Genomic DNA, 27,396 nt, shown 5'->3' on the forward strand with positions numbered 1-27,396 from the left:
TGGCTTACAAAACAGCATTGGACAAGGACTGACATCCCATAGGCACTACTTACATTGTATGGCTAGCAGTTGTGACATATTCTTAGAAGTCTGGGCAGAAAGGACAGCAGACTGATAAATGGTTCTATTGGTCTTTTCTGCCATCACCTACTATTTTACTCTGTTGCTATGAAAATGGGGAATAATTTTTATCTGATTACAATACTGTCTTATTGCTTCAACTCACAATGAAAGCCTATGTGGAAGGTAGTTCTCTTGTACCATGGAATCTGCCAATCAGCTGCTTTGTCACTGCTTGTGATGTCACAATTGTGCCTCTTTTCAAGGCTGACATGAAAGACGTGAGAAAAAGAATGGTCTTTATTGCTGTTTTGGGGATCTGCCAGAAACAGATCTTAGGCTGGGTGGACTCTGGTCTGACTTAGCAAGGATTTTCTTAGGGTCTAATGTGTGATTTTACCTTCCTATTTCTATCAGGTCCTCAGAATAGGTGACTTAAAGATAAAAGGAGGCTTATATCCTGCTGTATAATAAGAACATCTCTTTACTTGGATGTTAAATAGCCTTTTATCCTCTTATAGAATTTATAATGAAACAAATCATGCCATGTTAATAACTCAAATAACTCTGGTGTGGCTATTGTTTTCTAGGAAAATAATGAAAAGAACAGTCCTGGAAAGAGCCTGTATCTCTGGATTTAAATAGCAGTTCAGGTCTCAGAATAAGAGCCTGTCTGAGAGTGCTGGGAATATGCAAACTGTAGCTTGTTGGTTTTATATGAAGACAGTATGATCAAAAGCAAATTAAATTAACAGCCTCCAAAGAAACATTTCTTTTTAAAAAGAGTCAAACTTGTAAATAAATATATTTTGCCAAATCATCATTAATCATTAAACATTTTAATTTTGTGGCTTATGTACTAGCAGCTTTCCCCACAGATGCAGATTGGAAAGAACATTCCATTATATTTATCAACCCCTTTGCAAACAGCCCTTCACTGCTGCAGAAGGCAGAGAGAATCCACCTTGAATTATCTTCTATTTGCTGTTAATGACACAGTGCAAAATCCTTCCATTGTAGAATGAGGTTTAACATATTTCTTATAATATGCAGAAAATAGGAATGAATTGTTATGTCTGCTAGGAATAAGACATATCCAGTATAACTGCAGTGATCAGTTGCTTTCCGCTATGGATAACTGTTTTCTCAAAATGTATTTGTCAAAAAAAAAATCTGAAAAATTCACAACAATAGGTCATGTTTATATCAACTTGAAAATGCCTGGTTATAAATTAAAATATGTATAAGAAACAATATTTGATTTTAAAGGATTATTATGACTAAAGGTTTTCTAATAAAGAAATACATTATTTAATCAGTGTAATCTGAGTGCTAAAATCTGTTTATTGATAAAACAGGAATGCATTGGCCAGGGGCATCTGGATTTTAAAACTCTAATAATGAATATTTCTAGGGTATAAAAATATAGAGTTGAAAAAGAGGACGTGCATATATTTAATAAGGAGATCCAAGAGTTTATTGAAAGAAAACGCCTTCTCAACTTGAGCTTTTATTAATAAGATTTCTAGATTTCACGGCAATGCAATTTTAAGCAGGTTAATTACAGGGAATATAAAAACAGAGCACAACTCAAAAGATATTGGAAATGGATCTTTGGCAGTTTTCAGAGCTGTTCCCTGCTATAATTTGGAATAAACAAATGAAAAAAAGAAAATCCCGGCCCGTGGCTGCACAAAACTAGTACAAACCAGAAAAGAAAAGGAAAGTGAGCTTTTTCTTTAAAAAGGGCATTAGAGTAATCTGTGGATTCTTTGTAAAACAACAAACCCTATATCAAAAGGGTTTTCCGACGGTGGCAGAATGGGGATGAAGCGAGTAGTAACCACATTTCACCCATCAAAGATGTTAAAAACAAAGGTTAGGAAACCAGTTGCAGGTGAGTCCCATTTTACTGTACTCATCCAGGATTTTTAAATAGCTTTTGAGATTCGCGTTCCTTTCATCAGTGGAGTATAAACCTTAAAAAGTTACAGTTGAAAATATTTTAACTTCAGTTTGCAGAGTGGTACCAGCTGTCGCTGATTTGCTGCCTTCTCTTTTTACCCAAGGTGGGGGGAAAGAGCCGGTGGCCCATTTTGCGCATCACTGGCATGCTTTCCCATCCTGCTGTACACTCTGGAGTATCATGGTTATGCTCTGTTTTGGTTTTTTAATTCCATAGGATGGATTAAAGAAAGTCTGCAAGCTTTCACTTACCAATTCCAAACAACAAAGTTAAAAAGACTCAACAATTTGTGTATAAAAGGAGAAAAAATTATGGCAAACCAAAGAGCCCCTGTCTTTCAAATGTACGCAGTCTGTATCTGTGAAGTGGTATCTTGTTGCCCCAGTATAGCAGCAAAAGGGGGAAAGGGAATGGGACTTGATATACCTCCTTTCTGTGTGTGTGTTTTTTGCAACTACATTCAAAGCGGTTTCCATATTATAAACAGGTACTTATTAGTACCTGGGACAATGGAGGGTTAAGTGACTTGCCCAGAATCATAGGGAGCTGTAGTGGGAATCGAGCCCACGTCCCCAGGATCAAATAATAAAGGTATATGAGAGTTCTGTAGGAGTCTGATTTGCTAAGCTGGTTCTTCCCCCCTCCCCCTCTCGACACAGAATAGGAGAAATGTCTTCATGAATTAGGCCCTCCAGTTTGTGAAGGAGACCTCTTGCCTACCCCTGGGGTCTTCAAGTTATATTAAATGAGTATTCTTTTTTTAAATTGGAGGGGGGGGGGAGAAATCTTCATTATTGTACACAGTAATAGAGTACCATTATTACAGGTTTCAAAAAATACAAAATTGCAAAGTTAGTCACTTGGCCAAGAATCTACGGTATGTGTTTGCCAGTTATATTATGGGCCTACAGTTGATATTGCTACCAAACATTACAGATATTTGGCCCGTTGCATGGGTTCCTCACTCAGCAAAATACAATGTAGGGCTGTGTCCCTTGGAGATTTACTTTTAGAATAGTTGTGAATTTGCGGGACTCACGGGATGAGTGGGTTATTTCCGTCACCCCACGGCAGGTCACAAAATCGTTGCATTTAGTCTACGGTTGGAATATACAGTACCTGAAAGTAGCACTGATTTCACAATCTGCTTTTGACAAAATGACGCAGGAGGGGGGTTTAATCCTACGTGAATTATAGATTTTTATTCTCAGTAGTATGCATTTTCTGTGCTTCTGCGGTATTTCTGGCCAAAATCCGAGGTACCTGAAATTTCTTTATTTGCCTTTGAAGACTGACTCTCTCAGAAGAGCGTTTCCAAAGACCTCACTTGAAACCTGAGCGGTTTTCTTAATTTTTAACATTACTGATGCAAATAATACCTCCCTAGTAACTGCTGGGACAGAGACTTCACAGATCCTTATACAGACAACATTAATATAAGGCAGCAATTTTAATAAATGTTCCAAGAGCTGAAGTTTAAAAAAGAGGAACTCCAAAACCATGCAACATAAAAGACAGTGCAGGCTGCTTTTTAGAGTTGAATGACCTTCTTTAAAAGACCAGTGTGCTAATTAATGCCTTTGCAAATGCTAATGTGTGACGGAACGCATTAGTTAATTGTCTAATTCATGTATCTTACCTCATAAGCGTTTTAGTGCAAAAATCTATATTAATGAGATTATGAAATGTATGATTATGCAAATCTGGTTTATTACTTATTTGCGCATAGAAACAGGATCTATGTAAAAAAAAAAACCCCCAACCTCAAAAGCAAAAACCCCGAAGTGAACACAGACTCATTAACACAAAACAAATTATACCCGCAGGAGGTGTATTTAAGCTTTAGTGATGAATGTCCTTTCTAACAAACTTTAAATTTAACGCTACTAAATGAACAGAGAATATTTATATGCCATTTAGCATGGACCATTAACGTAATTAACACGTGTTAATGTTCGATGTTAGCATTTCACTAAATTGACCTCATAATAAAACATTCCCTAGCACTGCAGGGTTTGGACTGAATTTATATTTTACAGCATCAATAGTCAAGGACTGAAATATTTTCAAATCCTTTAAACTACAATAGCAAAATATGTAATTTCCCCTACTTGAAATATATATTTTAATATAATCTGAAACAAAACTGTATGAAAAGACAGCAAGATCCAGATACAGTTGGGGGAGGGGTTCCATAATGGGGAAAATATTTAGCACATGTACTCAGCAAATAGTGCTGTGTTCTAGCTTCAAAATTTCTTTTGATCTAAAATCTTCCAGTATTTGCTGCAGTTCTATTGCACCTTTCACCTCCTCCCCCCCCCCCCCCCCCCCAACATACTTGTCCGGAAAATGTCAACAAGTATTTCAATGATTTACTTTCTTCTAAGTGTATTAAGCTTTAAATACTGTGCAAAGTCTCTGGGAAATGAATGGAGATGTCTTGCCTGCTAGTCCATTAAAACTGTGAGATGTCTCCAGAAGATGCTGTGCTGTCCAGTAAGGTAATTAAGTGCATTTTAATCTTTCTACTATGATCGGCTTTATTTGGAATTCGAGTCTTTGAAATAATTCCTGGGTCCAGAAACTAGGATAAGATTTTACGTGGAAGATAGTTTACTGATAAACTAAGAATAGAAGGAAGGAAAACTTGAACGGACAGTCTTACGATGTGGGAAGTAAGAAAAAAAAAACCCCCCACTCGACCTATGAAGCTCGAAAATTAGAATGAGAAATAGTACAAAGCACGGCAGGAAAATCTAAAGCTCATACACTGAAATTTTTCAAAAGGGAATATGGTGAGAAGAGAAATTGTGATAAAGTGGAACGAAACAATAGGGACAGTTATTAAAAATGAAAGCAAAGAAGCTTAGAAACGTGTAAAGAAAAGGAAGGAAGGAAGGAAGGTTGTTAAGAGAGAGAGAGCATCTCTGCAGTGTGAGTTTGGCAAAGATTTGAGGAAAAATGAAAACGTAAACAGAAAAACCCATACTGCTCACAAGCCCAAAGTGCTGAAAAGGGCCTGGGAGCCAGGAACCAGAGACGGGGCTTTCTGCTTGTCCAGCGGAGGCCCGAAGTCTCCTAAAATTTCCCTAAGTCAAGGAAGAAAAAAAATATAGGGACCCTACCTTAGCCATCTGCAAAGCAGGGGAGCAAGAAATTCCGAAGGCAGGGCTGACCTGCCTGCACTGCCTCTACGCTGCTTTTTTATTTTTTTTACCTTAAATTTCTGCATTTCTAACTGAAACAGCTTGGAGCAATTCATACAAAACAGACCCAAATGTTACCCATTCCAGGCCAAGCGATCAGGTTTCCCTCTCTAATAAGTCCATGATATCAGATAAAGAAATATATCTTCTAAAGTTTCCTAACCTCAAACAATACACTTTTTTTTGGAGGGGCGGGGGAAAAAGATGGATCGGTAGGTTATCTATTGAAATTTTTTTGTTGGGGTTGGGAAGTTATAGCAGATGGCGTGTCCTCTTGCTGGCTAAGGGTAAGTGAAACTTTCGCTTGCTAATTTTGGTTTGCTGGTTTTACTGACCTACTGACACTTGTCTTTTGCAACACTTATAGCAAGCTCATAGCATTACTACAGAAAGGGTTTTTTTTTTTTTTTTTTAATCTTCCGGCGACAAACTCTGGTTTCTGTTCAGATCACGTAACTGGATTGTCACTCTTGGCCTTTCTTGACTGAAATCCGGATATAAGGAGCGGAGGATGGTCATGTTTTTATGTAATACGCCTCGGATGCTGCAGTGAGGGGTTCATTAACATTGGAAAATAAATGAATACATAAAGGATTCCTTCTTGGTCTTTCTGCAGAGATTGAGAACCTGTATAAAATAGGTTAACACCCTGTTATCAACCCTATTGGCGACACAATGACGGATAAACAGTCATTTGCAAAGAAGGACAAGGAGCCTCCTGAAAACTAAAACAAAACAAAACCAAGAAACAAAATGTTTCAGATGACTCCAACCCAGGACATCGTTCACTTAATGCCCTACACAGTTTCTCTCATTAGGGAAATCAAGTGCATTTCAATGTGTTTGCAACTCTACTAAATTTAGCACCTCTGTATTAAAAATATGATTACCACTGCCCAGTAACTGCAGATGCATCAATTCATATTAAGTCTGAAAAAGCTGCTTCGTTTAAGTTTTGCTCACAATGCATGGACGCGGTTTTGATGTCTAAAGAAACAGGAACAGGGGGGAGAAGGAAATGAATGGAAACACGGGCTGGTCCAGTCTTTCCCTACTGATATGCAAGCTTCTTAAATCTTGTGCTTGTAACCCCCACAGGCGGTCAGGTTTGAAGATATTCACAATGAATATGTATGAGCTAAATTTGAGTATTCTGGACCGTCTGACTGACACAGCTCCACTTTTTAAAGTTAAATTGGAGAATTTCCCAGCAGCTAAGTGTGTTACTGGGCAAGATCCTAATTACTCCAAGCTGATCCAGGAATATTTCCTAAAGCCTTTAAGGGCATGGGGTGGGGGTGGGGGTGGGGAGTACTTATTTACCTGGAGAACATAACTAGATGAAATAGTGCAGGATTTTGAGTCGATCTCCACTAATTCTAAAATATGAAACGTCTACAGATAATTTAAAAAGCCTTTTCCCTTTGGTAAACAGTTATGAAGGTGCAAGCATCCCCATTCACCAAGTTCCACTGTTAGTGTGTTACTAGTCACTCCTTTTTACCTTCTGTTTTTCTGCATAATATAGAACATGTAGAACAGTAGAAATAAATCGATTTTTTACTCGTTCCAAAAGTTCAAAGACTAGGGGACACTAGAGGAAGTCACATGGAAATACTTTTAAAACAAATAGGAGGAAATATTTTTTCACTCAAAGAATAGTTAAGCTCTGGAACTCTTTGCTGGAGGAGGTGGTAACAGTGGTTAGCATATCTGGGTTTAAAAAAAGGTTTAGACAAATTCCTGGAGGAAAAGTCCATAGTTTGCTATTGAGACAATTTGGCTTTCTGCCAGGTACTTGGGACCTGGCTTGGCCACTGTTTAGAAAACAGGATACTGGGCTAGATGGACCATTGGTCTGACCCAGTATAGCTACTCTTCTGTTCTTATTCATCCCACAATGCAATTCTCATGAAGAGGGTCTCTATCCAGCATGCCCTGTTGAATTCCCAGGTTGTGTCAGGGATCTTAATCTGTCAGGTACTACTCATATGGGGAATGGGGGTAATAAAACATGTTCTTTGCCATTTTTGCACAACAGAGATGTTTAATAGATACAACAGAATTTGTTTTCTACACTCTCTACCCCAGTTCTATTAATTGTTTTTCAGGTTCTGTGAATGATTAGTAGACCTCACAACTAGAAGCACCTTATGAGAGGGGTTTGATTAGCTCAGCAGAGATATCATCTCACAGCCATCAATTTATTTTCCTGCTACTCTGCCTGCCTTCACTATAATGGAGGGATACGAGACCTATCACCCACCTTTTCCTCAGATATAATTATAGCATACAATTAACTGTAATACCAGTACATCAATGATTGAGACCAACAACTTTCTTTGGCATAAAAACAGGCCGAAGCTTTATTTATTGGTGGCATATAGAACCCGAGCTAATAGGTACAGATCCCATTTATTCAAAAGCAACACTTGACTACCTGCTATTTAACAGCAAGGAGTCATAGCCAAAACATTAAAACCCCAAATCCTTAACCACCATATCAGCAAGGCTTAACCCTCAAGACGTGGACCTCCAGGTCTGTATTGAGTTGGGGCCCAATGTACACCGCCGGGTGAACCTTGAAGCTCCTGCCTTAAGCGAATGTCTTAACCCGCCATGCCAGCAAGGTTAACCATGAAGACATAGACCTCCACATCTGTAATTATGCTGTGGCCCAATGAACACCGCCGGGTGAACATTAAGGCCCTCCTGTCCAAAAGGACCTCCTTCTGCACAAACTCTAGCTTGGGTACCCTCCCCCCCCCCCCCCCCCGAAGCTGTGACTAAGCAAAGCAACATGCATCTTGCGATCCCCTCGAAAGCAAAAGGGGTGGGATGGGCAGGAGATCAAACCACCTCCGGGGAGCAGGAAGGATCCTGGCCCCCAGAGGAGCCGGTCTTATGTTAGTGCTGCCAAGCCCCACCCTCCCCATAACAAGATTAGATCCCATTGGCAGGTGCCCCACCCTCCCCATAACAAGATTAGATCCCACTGGCAGGTGCTTCCTGCCATGAAGATTTTAAATATATCTGGCCAATCAGGATTAACCATGTCCCTGCACACTGAACACAGGTCGAGTTAAGACTAACCTTTCATTTCTGGCCCTGGAAGATCCGGCCTGAGCACAGAGCACTGGAAAAGGCAGGTTGGCTCATCCTTTCATTAAGGGCAAGCTGTGGACAAGCCGTTCGCCCTACTTACTTCTCCTCCACAGTTCCCCAATCTCTCTTATTCAAGTATTTACTGATGTTCTGCTTTTCTCTAGGTTATTCCCACTGTCCACCTAAGGCTCTTGCTTTCTTCCACTGATTGTTTGACTTACTGTGTTCAGATATATTGGAGGAAAGGGATCATTCAACAGTTTTGCTATAAGGATCATTGCTGCAGACATTGACCTATGAGAATGGGTCATACAACACTAAGGCCCTGTTTACTAAGGCACGCTAGTGGTTTTAGCACATGTATTCCTATGGGTGTCTCTAGTGCTAGGGTGCACTAAAAACACTAGCGCACCTATAGCGCAGCTTAGTAAACAGGGCCCTACGTTGATCCCATGTCTGTGAGACTAACATTCATTTAAGCTTATGAACAGTGGAGAAGAGAACCAACTGAAAGTAACAGGATAGATCATAAGGAATGCCAAGCCAAATGCAAAGCGGAGATAAGGAGGGCAAAAAAGGACTTTGAGAAGAAATTAGCGTTGGAAGCAAAAATACATAGTAAAATTTTTTTTAGATACATTAAAAGCAGGAAACCGGCCAAAGAGTCGGTTGGGCTGCTGGACGAAAATGGTGTTAAAGGGGCGATCAAGGAGGACAAAGCCGTAGCGGAGAAATTAAATGAATTCTTTGCTTCGGTCTTCACCGAGGAGGATTTGGGGGGGACACCGGTGCCGGAAAGAATATTTGAAGCGGGGGAGTCGGAGAAACTAAACAAATTCTCTGTAACCTTGGAGGATGTAATGGGTCAGTTCAGCAAGCTGAAGAGTAGTAAATCACCGGGACCTGATGGTATTCATCCCAGAGTATTAATAGAACTAAAAAATGAACTTGCGGAGCTACTGTTAGAAATATGCAATCTGTCCCTAAAATCGAGTGTAGTACCGGAAGACTGGAGGGTAGCCAATGTTACTCCGATTTTTAAGAAGGGTTCCAGAGGAGATCCGGGAAATTATAGACCGGTGAGTCTGACGTCGGTGCCGGGCAAGATGGTGGAGGCTATTATTAAGAATAAAATTGCAGAGCATATACAAAAACATGGACTGATGAGACAAAGTCAGCACGGATTTAGTGAAGGGAAGTCTTGCCTCACCAATCTAATGCATTTTTTTGAGGGGGTAAGCAAACATGTGGACAATGGGGAGCCGGTTGATATTGTATATCTGGATTTTCAGAAGGCGTTTGACAAAGTGCCGCACGAAAGACTCCTGAAGAAATTGCAGAGTCATGGAATCGGAGGTAGGGTATTATTATGGATTAAGAACTGGTTGAAAGATAGGAAGCAGAGAGTAGGATTGCGTGGCCAGTATTCTCAGTGGAGGAGGGTAGTTAGTGGGGTCCCGCAGGGGTCTGTGCTGGGTCCGTTGCTTTTTAATGTATTTATAAATGACCTAGAGATGGGAATAACTAGTGAGGTAATTAAATTCGCCGATGACACAAAATTATTCAGGGTCGTCAAGTCGCAGGAGGAATGTGAACGATTACAGGAGGACCTTGCGAGACTGGGAGAATGGGCGTGCAAGTGGCAGATGAAGTTCAATGTTGACAAGTGCAAAGTGATGCATGTGGGTAAGAGGAACCCGAATTATAGCTACGTCTTGCAAGGTTCCGCGTTAGGAGTTACGGATCAAGAAAGGGATCTGGGTGTCGTCGTCGATGATACGCTGAAACCTTCTGCTCAGTGTGCTGCTGCGGCTAGGAAAGCGAATAGAATGTTGGGTGTTATTAGGAAGGGTATGGAGTCCAGGTGTGCGGATGTTATAATGCCGTTGTATCGCTCCATGGTGCGACCGCAGCTGGAGTATTGTGTTCAGTACTGGTCTCCGTATCTCAAAAAAGATATAGTAGAATTGGAAAAGGTACAGCGAAGGGCGACGAAAATGATAGTGGGGATGGGACGACTTTCCTATGAAGAGAGGCTGAGAAGGCTAGGGCTTTTCAGCTTGGAGAAGAGACGGCTGAGGGGAGATATGATAGAAGTGTATAAAATAATGAGTGGAATGGATCGGGTGGATGTGAAGCAACTGTTCACGCTATCCAAAAATACTAGGACTAGAGGGCATGAGTTGAAGCTACAGTGTGGTAAATTTAAAACGAATCGGAGAAAACTTTTCTTCACCCAACGTGTAATTAGACTCTGGAATTCGTTGCTGGAGAACGTGGTACGGCCGGTTAGCTTGACGGAGTTTAAAAAGGGGTTAGATAGATTCCTAAAGGACAAGTCCATAGACCGCTATTAAATGGACTTGGAAAAATTCCGCATTTTTAGGTATAACTTGTCTGGAATGTTTTTACGTTTGGGGAGCGTGCCAGGTGCCCTTGACCTGGATTGGCCACTGTCGGTGACAGGATGCTGGGCTAGATGGACCTTTGGTCTTTCCCAGTATGGCACTACTTATGTACTTATGTAAATGGGCTTTATTTGAAGATTACATCTCAATGCATAGAAATAAGAGATAAGAATATTTTTCTTCCTATTTAGTTATTGTGTGGCTCAAATAAAGAGGGTGGTTTTATTTGACTGATGACCAGAGATGCCAGTTTTCCAGTTCCAGGCTGGAGATTTTAGGATAGCCTTGGTTTTGAACTTACATCCCAAAGCATTGTTGGATTTATAGTTCCTGAGCCTGCCTATTAAAAGCTGCACTGCAGATGGGCTGGTCAGAAATCCAGGACTGTCCCATAATCTTTAGCCTGAAACTGGTTAATTTGACATCTCTGCTGATGACTGTATCTTAACCCAGTAGAGTAAACTAACAAGCTGTGGGCTTGAATTTCTGAGGTTGCTTTTTCTCAGGGGCAATTTCTCCAAATGGGTTAGTTTTGTGCATTACACACTGCAAAAGCATGGGATACTGGCAACATTTAAATAGGTAAAACATAACAAAAATTAATGTTGCCAAATCTCTAAAGATCAAGTCAGAGTCTAGAGAAGATCAATCTATCAAAAAGATGGAGAAAAAAAGCCTCAACCATAAAAAATTACTGCTTTATAATTTCTTGCTAGGCTGTCATCAGTACTATCACAGGCATAAAAATTCCATCTCCATAGCTAACAATATATGCTCATTCAAAAAAACACTGCAGATCCAGCACTAGGAAATAAACAGATTGCACTTCTACCTATATAAACAAACAATAAGGGACTGACAAATATTCCTTATCAACAATGCTTCACACACTCTAAACCCCAAAATAGAAAGATAAAGGGTGGGCTACAACCCACATGAACTGGGACATGTATTTCAAAAAATACTAGGACTAGGGGGGGCATGCGATAAAGCTACAAAGTAGTAAATTGAATACGAATTGGAGAAAATGTTTCTTCACTCAACGTGTAATTAAACTCTGGAATTCGTTGCCAGAGAATGTGTTAAACTTGGTTAGCTTAGCGGGATTTAAAAAAGGTTTGGATGGCTTCCTAAAGGAAAAGTCCATAGATCATTATTAAATTGACTTGGGGGAAAATACACTGTTTATTTCTGGGATAAGCAGCATAAAATGTAATGAACTTTTTTGGGATCTTGCCAGGTATTTGTGACCTGGATTGGCCACTGTTGGAAACAGAATGTTGGGCTTGATGGACCTTTGGTCTGTCCCAGTGTGGCAATACTTATGTACCGAATAAAGTTTGTTAACAAAGCCCAGTCACTTCCAGTTTCTATGAATACACACTTAAACAAGGGAATTCCCCTACTTGGAGGTTTTAGGTTTCCATTGTATAAGTGTGCATTCACAGAAACCGGTAGTGGCTGGGCTTTATTAACAAACTTTGGGGTCCTTTTACTAAGGTGCGCCGTGGCCTGTGCTGTTGTAGAAGCGTGTATTGGACACGCACAGGTCCATCTTTCAGCGCACCTGCAAAAAAGGCCATTTTTGGGGGGCTGAAAATGGGCATGCGGCAAAATGAAAATTGGTGCGCGTCCATTTTGGGCCTGAGACCTTACTGCCACCCATTGACTTAGCGGTAAGGCCTCACGTGTTAACCGGGTGGTAATTGTCAGCGTACGTACAATGTCAATTACCATCTGGTTAGTGCCATGTGCTGCAAATTTTCCGAGGCACGTAAAAAATGAAATTACCGCTTGGGACACGCTGTAGCCGGGCGGTAGTTCTGAATTGGCACATGTTGGGCGCGCATAGGCACCTACGCAGCTTAGTAAAAGGGCCCCTTTATTCAGTGGAGACTTATCTTCGCTGCTCCATTCCTTGAATCCATTGCACATGACAAGTTACATTGATGTAACCAACATGGAGGTAGGCGCTTCCAGTCAACATTTCACAAATCCCAAAACATTATGAAATGCCAAAGTCCTGACAAAAGATCTTTGCTTCGCCAGCAAATCTGGCTTCTTCAGGGGATAATTCCAAATTTTCATCTAGTGAGCTTTGCACTTGAAAATGGCGCCTGGCTTTAAAGGTGCCAACACTTCATTCACCACCCTGAAATGCTCAACTTCCAGGAACTGACATCACTCATCAAAAAAAATACCTAGAAAGGTTAGACCTTGTTTGTGGAACCTTATTTGTTTCGAGAGCTGTTAAGATTCTCAGGGCCTTATTTGTTTGGAGGGCTTGTAAAAGAGATGTGCTACTATCACTAAAATAATGAAATAACAATAGTGCAATACTTTATATTCCTCTTGAGACATTCCACTCATGCCAAATTATGCTTTATAAGTATTTGCAGAATGACATCTGATCACTTTTTCTAGAGGTCATAATATCAGGGATTGAGTATTTATTTATTTATTGGGATTTATTAACCAGTTTTATGAAGAGATTCACCCAAGGCAGTGTACAGTTTAACATAAAACATTTGTTAAGAGCATAACAATAGTAAAACGACCAAATATGAGCATAAATACAATCAGTGAGGTAAGCTTGGAAATGGTAAATTGAAACCAAGTAATAGGACTAACATGAAACAGTATCAGAAATATACACATTTAACAGCAGTGTAAAACATCATATAATAGAAATATGATAAATGTCGTACAATACAAATGATACCATAATAGACAGCATAGAAGAATATTCAAATAACATAGATATAATTCATGTCAGTATAATACCAATGAAATTCCTAATAAGTACATTTAAATATTGTAGACATAAAGGGCATTATTTTATAAAGGTTATGCTCCTAAAATTTATGTTCCTAAATTATGAGCATAACCTTTATAGAATAAGGTCCAATATTTATTTAGATTTGCTCACACCTTTTTCAGTAGTAGCTCTGGATGAGTTATATGCAGGTACACTGGGTATTTCCCTGTCAAGCTCACAGTCTAACTTTGTACCTGGGACAATAGAAAGTTGTGCAAGATCACAAGGAGCAGCAGTGGGATTTGAACCTCTAGATATCAAGACCAGTACTTTAACCACTAGGCTACTCCTCCACTTCCTGCTATGTAATCATTGGAAAGGGACCCTAGACAAGTAAGCTTAAAAATGTTTACATCACACTAAAGAGCTTGTTTAGATCATTTAAAAAAACTAATTAGTGCTACATGATTTATGTGGCAATTTGTCCTTGCAGCTTACTAAGAGGGAAAGTTATCAATGTGGGTGTGATACCCCGAGCAGGCCTGCATAGGGTTACTATATTTGCTCCTCCCAAAAAAGAGGACACATGCCACGCCACACCCCCACTCACGCCCTGCCCTGTCATATACCGCCCCGCCCCTTTCACTCACACCCCTAAGGGTGTCCTATCCTCCCCTCCCCTTACTGTACTGCCCTGGTGGTCTAGTGACCTCTTTGGGGCAGGAAAGAGCCCCCTCTTTCCTGTCTGGAGTGCCTGCATACTGTTCCTTGCTGACTCCGGTCCTGGCACAGATTCAAAATGGCTGCTGAGAGTAGAAGTGGCCTCGCGAGACTTCAACTCTTGGTGGCCATTTTGAATTGGCGCCGGGACGGTCAGCAACAAACAGTATGCAGGTGCTCCGGGCAGGAAAGGTGGGGCTCTTTCCTGCCCCGAAGAGGTCACTAGACTACCAGGGCAGTATAGTAAGGTAAGAGGAGTGGAGGATAGGACACCACTAAGCCCACCAGCCTGCCCATTTTCCCGGAAATCCAGACAAATGGGCAGGCTAGCAAAACCCGCCCGGTTGCCTGGCCATATCCTCAAAAAGAGGACATGTCCGGGTAAAACCGGACATATGGTAACCCTAGGCCTGCAAAATAACACAGCCGGACAAAGGTATAAAAACAAAAATAAGTGGTTTATTAACTGAATCCTGAGGCCTGTTATGTCACAGGGCCAGGAACACAAGGTGAAACACCTCTGTAGTTCAGTAAATACATTCTCAAGCAGGCATCTGGCTGGTAGGCCCAAAACACAGTCTGTGGCTGGAGGGGCTGCCACGTCCCAAACACAACCTGTAAGTTCTTCTTGGTTCTTCTCTGAGTTCCAGGTCTGGCTCTAGCCAGACCTCAGAGCAAGTTTTGCTAGTCTCAAATCAAGAAGCAAAAGTGGCATACCTCAGCCAAGTCACGATCATTAGACATAAGTTGTAGCAGGATATGCTGGGACTCCCGTTCTTCCTTCCCCGGGCCTCCTTAACCTCAATCTGGCCCTGCCTTTTATACTTCCTGGTTCTGACTCCACCCCTCCTGGCTTATTTCTTCATGGGGCAGGATCAGTGATCTTAAGGTGGCTCAGGCTATTTGAGGGACTATTCATAAGGGTGGGGGGGGGGAGGGGGCAGTGTTCTATAAACCCCTTCACTGTGGGCTACCATTAAAGTGAGCTATTTTTCTATTAACCTCAGTTATGAATAACTAGGTTTCAATGTGTAAAATGGAAGTAGCACAAGTTAGTGGTAAGATAACACACCTTAATAGTAGCCTACATCAATAACTTCCCTGATTAGTATGAAGAGTTTTAGTCTCTGGTAACTAGAGCTGATACTGTGATGTCATAATGCCTCATTCCACTAATAGTAACATAGTAGATGAAGGCAGAAAAAGACCTGCATGGTCCATCCAGTCTGCCCAACAAGATAAACTCATATGTGCTACTTTTTGTGTATACCTTACCTTGATTTGTACCTGTCCTTTTCAGGGCACAGACCGTGTAAGTCTGCCCAGCACTATCCCCGCCTCCCAACCACCGGCTCTGGGACAGACCGTATAAGTCTGCCCAGCACTATCCCCACCTCCCAACCACCAGTCCCGCCTCCCACTACTCCAACCTCATCAGTGATGTCACTCGAATTATCCAGCTAAATCCCCCATAGCAATCCTTGTTTCCTGTGTGTACATTCACATTTTAGGTTGGGGGAGTAAACTACATATGTATAATGATATTTTCAAGTGTATGCACTGATCGTTAGGCCCTACTTCTGTGCCAAACGTTTGGCACAAAAAAGCATTCTAATGGATGGAAGGCTCCAAAATGGGGCAGAAACAGCAGATCCATATGAAAACACACTTATGTGCCCATTTATAGAATAGCGCCTAAGTGTTTCATGTGGATCTGCAAAGGGGGTGTGTCCATGGGAGGGGCATGGGCAGGCCAGGGGTGTTCCCTTAAAATATGTGCAGTGTTATAGAATTTGGGGGATCTGTGCCCAGCTTATGCACTAGGATTTATACCTGGTTTCAGTTGTTCTAATTCCTTATGCCCAAAGTTGAGCACGAATCCCAGTGCTATGCTCAGTTCTATAAAGTGCAGAAATAAATCTCTTCACAGTCAAGTTTTCTTCTGCTCTTTGAAAATTTGTACTTGTTAATTCCCTTGATGATCTGCTGTTTTTATATAAAACTTTATATATAAAAATGTAAACAAATAAAAATATGAGACAAAAGGTTCTGTTTACTAAGGTGCGCTAGCGTTTTTAGCGCGTGCATGAAATTAGCACACACTAACTGTGTAGGCACCCTTAGGAATATTGTGGGTACCTATACAGTTAGCGCGGTTAGCGCATGCTAAAAATGCTAATGCGCCTCTAGCGCGGCTTAGTAAACAGGGCCCAAAGATATTAAATAAATAAAAAATAAACAATTTTGAGGGGAATGTTAAGGAGTACTGATGATATATAGAGGTTTTCAAGTGAGTCGAAAGTGTTGACATTCTCACTGATCTTGAGCTTGGCTGTTGGTTGCAGCCTATACTGAATTCTTCTATTTCCCTCCACATATATTTTGTTTCATATTATATATTTGAATTTTGCTCACACCTTTTTCAGTAGTAGCTTAAGGTGAGTTACATTCAGGTACACTGAATATTTCTCTGTCCCAGGAGGGCTCACAATCTAAGCTTGTACCTGAGGCAATGGAGGATTAAGTGACTTGCCCAAGATCACAAGGCACAGCAGTGGCATTGTCAGCAGACCTCCAGGTTCTATGTAGTTATTGTAATTTGTTTTCATGGGATTGATTTCTTTATTAGATTTCTATTCTGTAAAGGGCACCAATCCCAGAATGCCTGTTATAGAATACTGTTTAGCTCCGATTTCATTGGTACCAAATTTTGAGACTTGGTGGTTACTGACCTTTGGAATTGGACCAGAGCTTTTTCTATGCAGATGCTGCTGGCTGCATTCTTTTACTTTTGACATTGGACCTTATTTTTACTACTACTGCTACTACTACTTAACATTTCTAGAGCGCTACTAGGGTTACGCAGCACTGTACAAAATAAAACAAAGAAGGACGGTCCCTGCTCAAAGTTGGGCAGTCTAGATTTCCTGGGTAGAGGTGTAGAGGTTAGGTGCCGAAGGCGACGTTGAAGAGGTGGGCTTTAAGCAGAGATTTGAAGATGGGCAGGGAGGGGGCCTGGCGTATGGCCTCGGGGAGTTTGTTCCACGCGTTGGGTGAGGCGAGACAGAAAGGGCGGAGTCTGGAGTTGGCGGTGGTGGAGAAGGGTACTGAAAGGAGGGATTTGTCTTGAGAGCGGAGGTTACGGGTAGGAACGTAAGGGGAGATGAGGGTTGAGAGTTAAGGAGGGGCTGCAGATCGAGTACATTTGTAGGTTAGTAGCAGAAGCTTGAATTGAATGCGGTACCTGATCGGAAGCCAATGAAGTGACTTGAGGAGAGGGGTGATGTGAGTGTATCGGTTCAGGTGGAAGATAAGACGTGCAGCAGAGTTCTGAACGGACTGAAGGGGGGATAGGTGGCTAAGTGGGAGACCAGTGAGGAGTAGGTTGCAGTAGTCAAGGCGAGAGGTAACGAGAGCGTGGATGAGAGTTCGGGTGGTGTGCTCAGAGAGGAAAGGGCGGATTTTGCTAATGTTATAGAGGAAGAAGCGACAGGTCTTGGCTATCTGTTGGATATGCGCAGAGAAGGAGAGGGAGGAGTCGAAGATGACACCGAGGTTGCGGGCAGATGAGACGGGGATGATGAGGGTGTTATCAACCGAAATAGAGAATGGAGGTAGAGGGGAAGTGGGTTTGGGTGGGAAGACAAGAGGTTCGGTCTTGGCCATGTTCAATTTCAGGTGGCGGTTGGACATCCATGCAGCAATGTCGGATAAGCAGGCCGATACTTTGGCCTGGGTTTCCGCAGTGATGTCAGGTGTGGAGGGATAAAGCTGGGTGTCGTCAGCATAGAGATGATACTGGAAGCCATGAGACGAGATCAGGGAGCCCAGGGAAGAGGTGTAGATAGAGAAAAGAAGGGGTCCAAGGACAGAACCCTGAGGGACTCCAACAGAGAGCGGGATAGGGGTGGAGGAAGAACCATGAGAGTGAAGGTACGATGGGAGAGATAAGAGGAGAACCAGGAGAGGACAGAGCCCTGGAACCCAAAAGAAGACAGTGTGTCAAGAAGTAAGTTGTGATTGACAGTGTCAAAAGTGGCGGATAGGTCGAGGAGAATGAGGATGGAGTAATGACCTTTGGATTTGGCGAGGAACAGGTCATTACAGACTTTGGATAATGCCATTTCTGTCGAGTGAAGTGGGCGAAAGCCAGATTGAAGCGGATCGAGGATGGTATGAGAGGCGAGAAAATCAATGCAACGGCTGTGAACGGCGCGTTCAAGTATTTTGGAGAGGAAGGGTAGGAGGGAGATGGGGTGGTAGTTGGAGGGACAAGTAGGGTCAAGTGAAGGTTTTTTGAGGAGAGGTGTGACAACAGCATGCTTGAAGGTGGCAGGGACAGTTGCGGTGGAGAGAGAGAGGTTGAGGATATGACAGATGGGAGGGGTGATAGTGGGAGAGATGGTGGTAAGTAAGTTGGTGGGGATGGGGTCTGAGGAACAGGTGCATTTTGAGGAGGAGAGAAGATGGGCGGTTTCCTCTTTGATGATATCAGGAAAAGAGGAGAAGGAGGCCTGGGTTGATTGGTTGAGGGAGTGGGAGATAGGATGAAGGGGAGGAGAAGGTTGAGTGGTGAATTCGAGGTTGATCTTCTGGACCTTGTCGTGGAAGTAGTCAGCCAGTGATTGAGGAGAGAGTGAAGGGGGGGGGGGTGGGAGCGGAGGGCACTTTGAGGAGGGAGCTGAGGGTGGCGAAGAGACGACGAGGGTTAGAGCTGAGGGAATTAGTCAAGTGAGTGTAGTAGTCCTGTTTGGCGAGGAATAGGGAGGACTGGAAGGAGGATAGCATGAATTTGTAGTGAATGAAGTCAGTATGGGTGCGAGATTTCCTCCATAGGCGTTCAGCCGATCGGGAGCAGGAGCGAAGGTATCGGGTGCAAGGGTTAAGCCAGGGCTGGGGATTAGTGCGCCTAGTGGGACGGGAAACAGACGGTGCAAGGGTGTCAAGGGCGGAGGAGAGAGTGGCATTGTAGTAGGAGACAGCCTTGTCAACGGACTCGGAGGACGAGAGGAGGTCAGAGATACTAGCGGATAAGGTGGGGGGTCAACTGCCTGGAGATTCCTGGAGGTAGTAGTTAGGGTTGGGCAGGACTGAGGGGGAGGGTGATGAAGTGTGAATGTGATCAGGTGATGGTCAGAAATGGGAAGAGCGGAGACGCAGAGATTAGAGGGCGTGCAGGTAGAAGAGAGGACGAGATCAAGACAGTGACCAGATTTGTGAGTAGGGGTGGTGGAGCTCAGTTGGAGGTTGAAGGAGGAGGTTAGGGTGAGGAATTGAGAAGCGTATGAGTCAGATGGGTTATCAGTGTGTATGTTGAAGTCACCAAGAATGAAGGATGGGGATGAGGGCTCGAGGAAAACGGAGAGCCAGGCATCGAAGTCAGTAAGGAAGGGAGGGAGGGACTTATCAGGGGGACGGTAGATGACTGCAACACGGAGTGGCAGCTGGTAGAATAGACGAAAGGAAAGGACTTCAAAGGATGAGAAGCAGTGAGACTGTGGTAGGAGGAGGGGTTGAAAACTGCAGGAGGGCGAAAGTAGTATGCCAATGCCGCCGCCGCGGCTAGCTGTGCGGGGCGAATGGAAGAAAAGGTAGCCTCCGTGGCAAAGGGCTGCGACTGAGGCAGAGTTGTCAGGGGTGAGGTAAATGCAGGTATTGCGGTATATGCTTTGTATCTATGAATGTACTGTGGAAACCTGTGTGACCCCTGATGAAGGTTTTTCCGAAACCTGGTCAGGTTGAGTCCCGTTTCCATTGAAGTTGACATTTTCTGTGTTTGTTCTTCCTTGGATCGCTGCTGCTTGCTCTACTTCTGCAGTAGACTGTCTGCTGTTTGTTTCTGCCAAATTTTCAGTGCCATTTATAGAATTTCCCCCAAAGTATAAGTGGATTATTAAATAAATAAAGTATAAATAAAGTACTTAATTACTTTTGTACTGGCAAAATTGTTAATTAGATTTTCTAAGTGAAACTGTCAGGTTGAAAATTCACTGAAAATTACACAGGTAGAATTGCATGAATTACTTAAAAATTGCCCCTTAACGTTTTTCACTATCTATCAGACTTGTATATCAAGGTAAGGAGGTGATTATGACTCCTCACATTCCACTTTTGAACAACAGTGAATATTTTGATTAGATACCATAAACCCTAAAGGACTCAACAGTGAGATCAACTGGAATGGTTTCTGTTGAAGCCGTTGTGGTCACATTTTTTCTTTCAAATGGTATTATGTTCCAGGAATGAACTGGCATGTTTTATAATCATACACTTACTCATTAGAAGTTGTTTGAAACTTTTATTCCAATAACCTATTACTTCATGGGCTAAATATATATATACATTTTTTTTTGTTTTTTTTTTACTGCGGGTCAATCTTCAAATAACCACTGAGCACGTTAGATAACCAACTAATTTTACCAGGTTATCTCTGAGTAGATTTTTAGCTGAACCTCATCAGTAAATTTCTGTCAGGTTCGGAGTTTCTGCAATGATGAGTCCCACACAGAAACAGCATCTCAATAGTGGTTTATTTACAGAGAGGGAAAACATAAGCGGTACCTGATTTACATGCTTTAGGCATGTAGAAATACAACTCAGGTTTCAGTTACCAACATTTACTGATTGAGGCAAAGTTTAATCCATTCCATACGTCCAGTTCAAGGTCAAGGTACACAGTAATTTTTCCTTCTTCACAACAGACCTAGCATACATTTGCACAGTACTTAGCATATCACTTAGTAAGACTTTGACACTTCAATATTACTCAAAACCTAACGCACAGGCTCCTAGAACTCATGGTTTTCTCCGAGTCTGTAACAATTGAGCCACTGAATTGCAGACAATACTGGGAAATCCTTAGGATTCTTAAAGTTCAGATTGGACTCCAGAAGAGCTGAACCATATCAGTAGCTCCAGGCTTTTAAGAAAGGCTGCCTGAACCTACCTTCACATGAGTCATTGCCTAGCTCAGTACACAAAGGTGCTCATGTTTAAAGCAGAAGGATGTCCTAAAATACCTATAAAAATAACCAAATCCTGATTTTGGCAAGTCAGAATTTTTGATGTTTATTTATTTGTTACATTTGTACCCCACACTTTCCCACCTATTTGCAGGCTCAATGTGGCTTACATAGTACCGTCAAAGGCGTTCGCCAAGTCGGTTGATAACAAATACAAGGTTATATAACGATTGAATGAGGTAGTTGTAAGGGTCGAAAGAATGAAGATTGTATATTGTCCAGTACGATCATTGGTCATGCTGTGTTGCTGGATGAAGGGGTTTACGTTGGATCATTGGGGTAGGCCGTTTTGAAGAGGTTGGTTTTTAGTGATTTCCTGAAGTTCAGGTGGTCATGGATTGTTTTCACAGCTTTAGGGAGTCCATTCCATAGTTGTGCCGACCACTGGAGAGATTAAAGAATGACCCCTCCTTCCCTCTCCCCTGAAAGTAAAACTGGAAAGGAAAACCAGATTCTATGTCGGCTGTAGGTATATAGCCATTCTGAACAAAACACTAAGCAAGTCAAAGGAGTAGCCTAGTGGTTAGTGCAGTGGACTGTGAACCAAGGGATTCAGGATAGAATATTGTCAATTCTGGAGATCGCATTTTCAAAAAGATATAAACATGATGAAGTTGATCCAGAGGGTGGCTACTGAAATGGTCAGTGGTGTTTGTCATAAAGCATATGGGGACAGACTTAAAGATCTCAATATGTATACTTTGGAAGAAAGGCAAGAGAGAGGATATAAGATAGAAACATTTAAATACTTATGCAGCATAAATGCACAGGAGGCGAGTCTCTTTCATTTGAAAGGAAGCTCTGGAACAAGGAGGCATAGGATGAAGATGAGAGCGGATAGACTCAGAAGTAATTTGAGGAAATACTAATTTATGGAATGGCCTTGTGGTGATGAAAACAGTATCTGAATTCAAGAGCGCTTGGGACAAGTACATAGGATCTCTAAGGGAGTGATAAGGAGAGTAGATGGCATGGGTGGGCAGACTGGATAGGTCGTATGGTCTTTATCTGCCTACATTTTTCTCTGTTTCTATGTTAGGTTCAAGTCCAACTTTTTAAAAAAGAAATTTTAATTCTGAGCCTTCCAGAATCAGAAAAATATATACTGTAACTAAATATATGACACCTACAAGCCCAAAGGTGTTTGAAGTGGTGTACATACACATTTACAAAAAAAAAAAAAAGATATAGTGGAGTTTGAGTCCCCTGTTTATAGTCCACTGGACTAACTACTAGGCTACTCCTCTGTTCTGCAGGTGTAAGGCTGCTATTTAGGGGGACATTTTAGAATCAACTTTTTTGTGTGAAAAAGGGCTTTTATATATTTATTTATATTTTTGCTCACACCTTTTTCAGTAGTAGTTCAAGGTGAGTTACATTCAGGTACACTGGATATTTCTCTGTCCCAGGAGGGCTCACAATCTAAGTGTACCTAAGGCAATGGAGGGTTAAGTGACTTGCCTTAGATCGCAAGGAGCACCAGTGGGATTTGAACTGGCCACTGCTGGATTGCAAGACCAGTGCTCTAACCACTAGGCCACTAGAATATGCTTAGTGAATAGTGCACATAAATTCTAATGATTGCCAATTGGTGCTGATAATTGCTTGTTAGCATCCAATTATCAGCACTGATAGGTTCATTATCAAATTAAGTTAGGTGCGCAAATCAGAATACACCCAGATTTGCACGCATAACTCAAGACACCATATAGAGATTCCGGGGATATGTGTGCAAGAGTGCATAAAGTACCAAGAAGGCATGTACTTTTACCTGATCTATGTGTATGCATGTTCAGCAGTTGAGTTTGGATAGAACGTGAGTGGAGTCATCATTTATGAGCATTCGAGGAAATTCTATAAATGGTGCACAAATTTCCATGTGCAAACTTGCATGCTGTTCTGAGATGTGTGTGCAAATAAGTTGGCTAACAAGGCAATTAGTACTAATAATTGAGTGCTAACAATAAGTTATTGCTGCTTATTTTCAACAATTTAATTTTCGCATGCATCTTGCTAAGCGCTATTCTATAAAGATCCATTTGCAAATCATATAGTGTGCAACTCAGAAGGAATTGTGGTCATGGGAAGAGCATGTGCAGGTCAGGGGCATTCACTAAAAATGTACACAGTATTACTGAATTTTGGAATATCAACATATTTTTGATTTGCTTTTGAAGGTAACCCCTCTTCTTCAGATCAGAAATGAGCAAATGTTGACATATATTAGAATATATAAGTGAAACACAAAAGCATTCCAACGACAGTCTCACAGGAAGAGAGTGGGCTGAGTTAGGCGAGAAACAGGGAGAGATGAATCGGTGATAAGAAGTTGATAAAGTAGTAGAATTTTATGGTTTATAGTGGGATAGAAAACCCAGATCTTTGTTAGGTCCTGTCTGTGATGGGTGTCAAAATATGTTCATGGATTGTCTTAAAATGTACTTTTAGTATTCTCACCATAAAATCATTGAGGCAATATTCTGGTTTTGTAAAGTGTTGCCCCACAGGGGTGACATCCTTGTTGACATTGTGATGTTTAATATGTTGTCTATGAAATTGATTCTCATCTTTAGCATCCAATATATCACCCTTCTTCACACTTTTTGCATTGAATACTATATACCACATTTGAAGATGAGCATGTGAAGGATCCCCTTATGCTGAATGTTTTTCCCATGTGAGTTACTGTGGGATTCTGTGAAATGTGTTGGCACCGTTTGCAGCTTGGTAGATTGCAGGGACATGTGGCATTCTCTTCTTTTTGAGCTTGTATTTGAAGCTTGATTTTCACTAATTTGTATTTCAAATTAGGTGGAAGGCCAACAATGCTGGAGCTGGGATTATCTCTTTCAGTAAGTCATCCTCCTGGAGTAGTGGCTGTAGGTCTTTTATTTTATTTTTTTTAAATTTTATTTGTATTAATTTCCATTATTAAACAAGCAAAAATACTTGTACAGAAAAGTTCAGTTGGAGCAAAATATTAATACAAAGGTAATAAAAAAAGATAAAGAATTTTTTTTTCTTTTTAACTTCACTTAAGTCCACAATTTGAGTCCAAGATTCCTAGTAAATGGAGTTAAGAAAATAACAAACAAAGCTTTACAGCGGTGCAAAGAATCTACTTATTAACAAGAGTAAATGCTAGATAGTTCAACTTCCAGCATCTCGTCTAGATGTTATAAAAGCGGCTGTAAGTCTTTTATAATTCTCAATTTTTCCAGCTCTGGATTGTATGTACTACAAGGGGGATCCTCTTCGTGGTTTTCTTTTCTTTGTACTGCAGTAGGTTTTCTTTTCCCCTTAATGTACCCTGAGAAAACCTACAGGCCTGCCCGGGCGTTGCAATCTGCCTTCAGTTATCAGCTTTTCATCTCACTTCTATCATATTCCCCGCTTAGAGTCTACCTGACGCTCTTCGTTTTTCTTGGCAGGACTGCCTCTAAGGAACTCTCTTCCCCCACTGGCAGCTTTATCGCTGGATATTCAATGCCAGGTCATGTCTGGGCAACAGCAATGAATATCAGGCATACATAGCCAGTTAAAAATTATGCAGTTAAGTGCAACATTCAGCACTTAACTGTATAAGGCAGGGGAGTAACCAGACCTCAACGTTTAGGGGGTCCGGAACCCAAAGTGGGGGGGGCACAGTTTAGCCTGCCCCCGCCTCAACCCCACATACTAAAACCAAGCATGCACGCAACCTGAGGGGAAGCAGGTCAGGCAATGCGCAGTGAACAGCGTTGTAGAAAGGCTTCAGCTGGCGGGGGGTTGGGGACCCCGCCAGCCAAACTAGGGGCCCCGCATCCAACTTGGGGGGCCAAGGCCCCTAAGGCCCCCCATAGCTACGCTACTGGTATAAGGTAAACTTTATAAAGATAGGGCTATGCTTTATGCAGTCCTATTTATGTGGTTATCTTATGCGGTTAAACACTGAAGATCATCATTTAACCACATACAGTAAGTGCCAACTCTACACCTGGACTACCCACAAATAGCTAGTTTCAGCTTAGGCACAAAAGGGGAGATTCTATATATGGTGCCTGGAAAATCCAAACAGAAATCATTCTCACGTAAGCGTATTCTATAAGATTTAGGTGTGGTATATAGAATAGGCTTAGTTGATATCCTAGTGCCTAAAACTACGTGCATCCATTTACACCAATGAAAATGTGGCATAGATCCCTGTGCATAGATTTATGTGGACTGGGCCATATTCTGTAACAGCATGCGTAAATTTGGGAATGCCCATTTCCACGCCCATAGCCATGCCCCTTTTGTATTGCATGCTTTTGAATTTAGGCGCAGTTCATTACAGAATATGCTTAGCAAGTTTTGTGCATAAATTCTAGTTATTGGAAAACAAACCAGCAGATCAGTATAATATCCAAAAAGACTTTATTGAGGATACCGTGTATGAAACAAATGCCCGACACAGGCCGTGTTTCACCCAACAGTAGGGCTGCGTCAGGGGCTAGTCTGTATCTTTCTTAAATAAGATCGGTATCAAATTATATGTCAAAACAAGGATATGGAGTGGAGGAGTGGCCTAGTGGTTAGGGTGGTGGGCTTTGGTCCTGAGGAACTGAGTTCAATTCCCACTTCAGGCACAGGCAGCTCCTTGTGACTCTGGGCAAGTCACTTAATCCTCCATTGCCCTATGTAAGCCGCATTGAGCCTGCCATAAGTGGGAAAGCACAGGGTACAAATGTAACAAAAAAAATATATAAGGAACCTTCTTCATAAAAAACCAGCATGAACAGCATAAAATAGAATATCCTGGATGACACCAGATAGACAATGAATAGCCTGCTAATGAAGGCTGGAAAAAAAGCAGTATCCTCAATAAAGTCTTTTTGGATATTATACTGATCTGCTGGTTTGTTTTCCACGTTGGATTTTGCAGATCGTTTGCCTTGTTGCTTTCTGGGACCCTAAATTCTAGTTATTGCCAATTAGTGCTCATTATTGCTTGTTTGTGCTGTTAACAACACTGATTGGCTTGTTAAGTCAATTAAGTTATGTGCGTTTGTTATAGAATATGCTTAGATTTTGGCGTGGATCTCTAGGCATGCTATACAGAATCTGGGGGTAACTGGGCATGTTCAGTCTGGTTAAATGCCACTAAATATGCCCAGTTAGCATTGGACAAGCAATTTAAATGGCCAGGAGCCGTTTCTGGCCATGTAAATCACTTTGAATATTGACCCATCTGTATCACTCATTTCCTTTCACACATCTGTCTGCTCTGCTCGGATCTCAGGAAGATGACAATAATCACAAGCATCTTTTGTTTCCTATAGGCCACATGGTGCTATGAGATGTTGCAGTTCAATCAGCAGTTGAAAAACACTGTACCACTCAACATGGCTTCCTGCATTGGATAGCTTCATTTACTGCATCTGTGTACTAGAGTCCCCACAGATATGAACACCTCATACTACTGCCAGGATATGGGCATAAGACCGGCATCTCAGATTTAATGTGAATTTGAAAAAGTCATTCATCATCCATAAACACATGCACAGGAACATGGGAAGAGGGAAAGTCCAGTGTTTCCCAGGACTGCAGTCACAACAGAGGCAAATCATTGTGGAATTAAAAAAATATATATATCATTTTTAATATTACTGTGAAATGTGTTCAGTTGAAATCATACCTTGAAAAGGATATTCTAGAATTATCGGAGGGCCATCATGTGTGAATAGTTAATAATCTCTTTTATGTTGATTGTAGCTCTCGTTTCTTATTTCTTAGTCTTCGTTCTTGATCTCAGGATTAATTAATTACTTAGTTTGAGGGCCTTTTCCAGGACATCTTAGATTACCGTGTAAATTACATGACAGCGAACAGCGGTGGAACAAAATAACACGGAACTACAAAATAGAAAAGGCACGAATGCAATTAAAAGCAAGGCTTTAGAATTGACATTTTAACTCCTGCTTAAAGGAGAATAGAGAGAAGGAATTTGGGATGTCACTAGGAAAATGAAACCTGCATTAGACTGGACACACTTAGGCTTTCAAATTGGGGGGGGGGGGGGGGGGACTTCTCAACTTTTTTCAACATATAACCATTATAAGTGCTATTTTTAACTAACTGGGGTTGAATGTGGTCCTTTCACTATCTATTTGGATGGCTTTCACAATTT

The 27,396-nt window shown here is 41.6% G+C and overlaps 1 long non-coding RNA gene across 1 annotated transcript; it reads right to left on the minus strand.

Annotated features, from left to right (window-relative positions):
* Nucleotides 1-4,587: 4,587 nt before the first annotated feature.
* LOC115468101 lies at nt 4,588-22,388 on the minus strand. The gene is made up of 3 exons (XR_003941826.1): nt 22,301-22,388; nt 15,648-15,656; nt 4,588-4,600 (listed from the first exon to the last, which is right to left on the minus strand). It is a non-coding gene; the product is annotated as an uncharacterized LOC115468101 (long non-coding RNA).
* Between the last annotated feature and the right edge of the window lie 5,008 nt (nt 22,389-27,396).

This window comes from Microcaecilia unicolor, chromosome 4, assembly GCF_901765095.1.
Source record: "Microcaecilia unicolor chromosome 4, aMicUni1.1, whole genome shotgun sequence".
Lineage (NCBI taxonomy): Eukaryota > Metazoa > Chordata > Amphibia > Gymnophiona > Siphonopidae > Microcaecilia > Microcaecilia unicolor.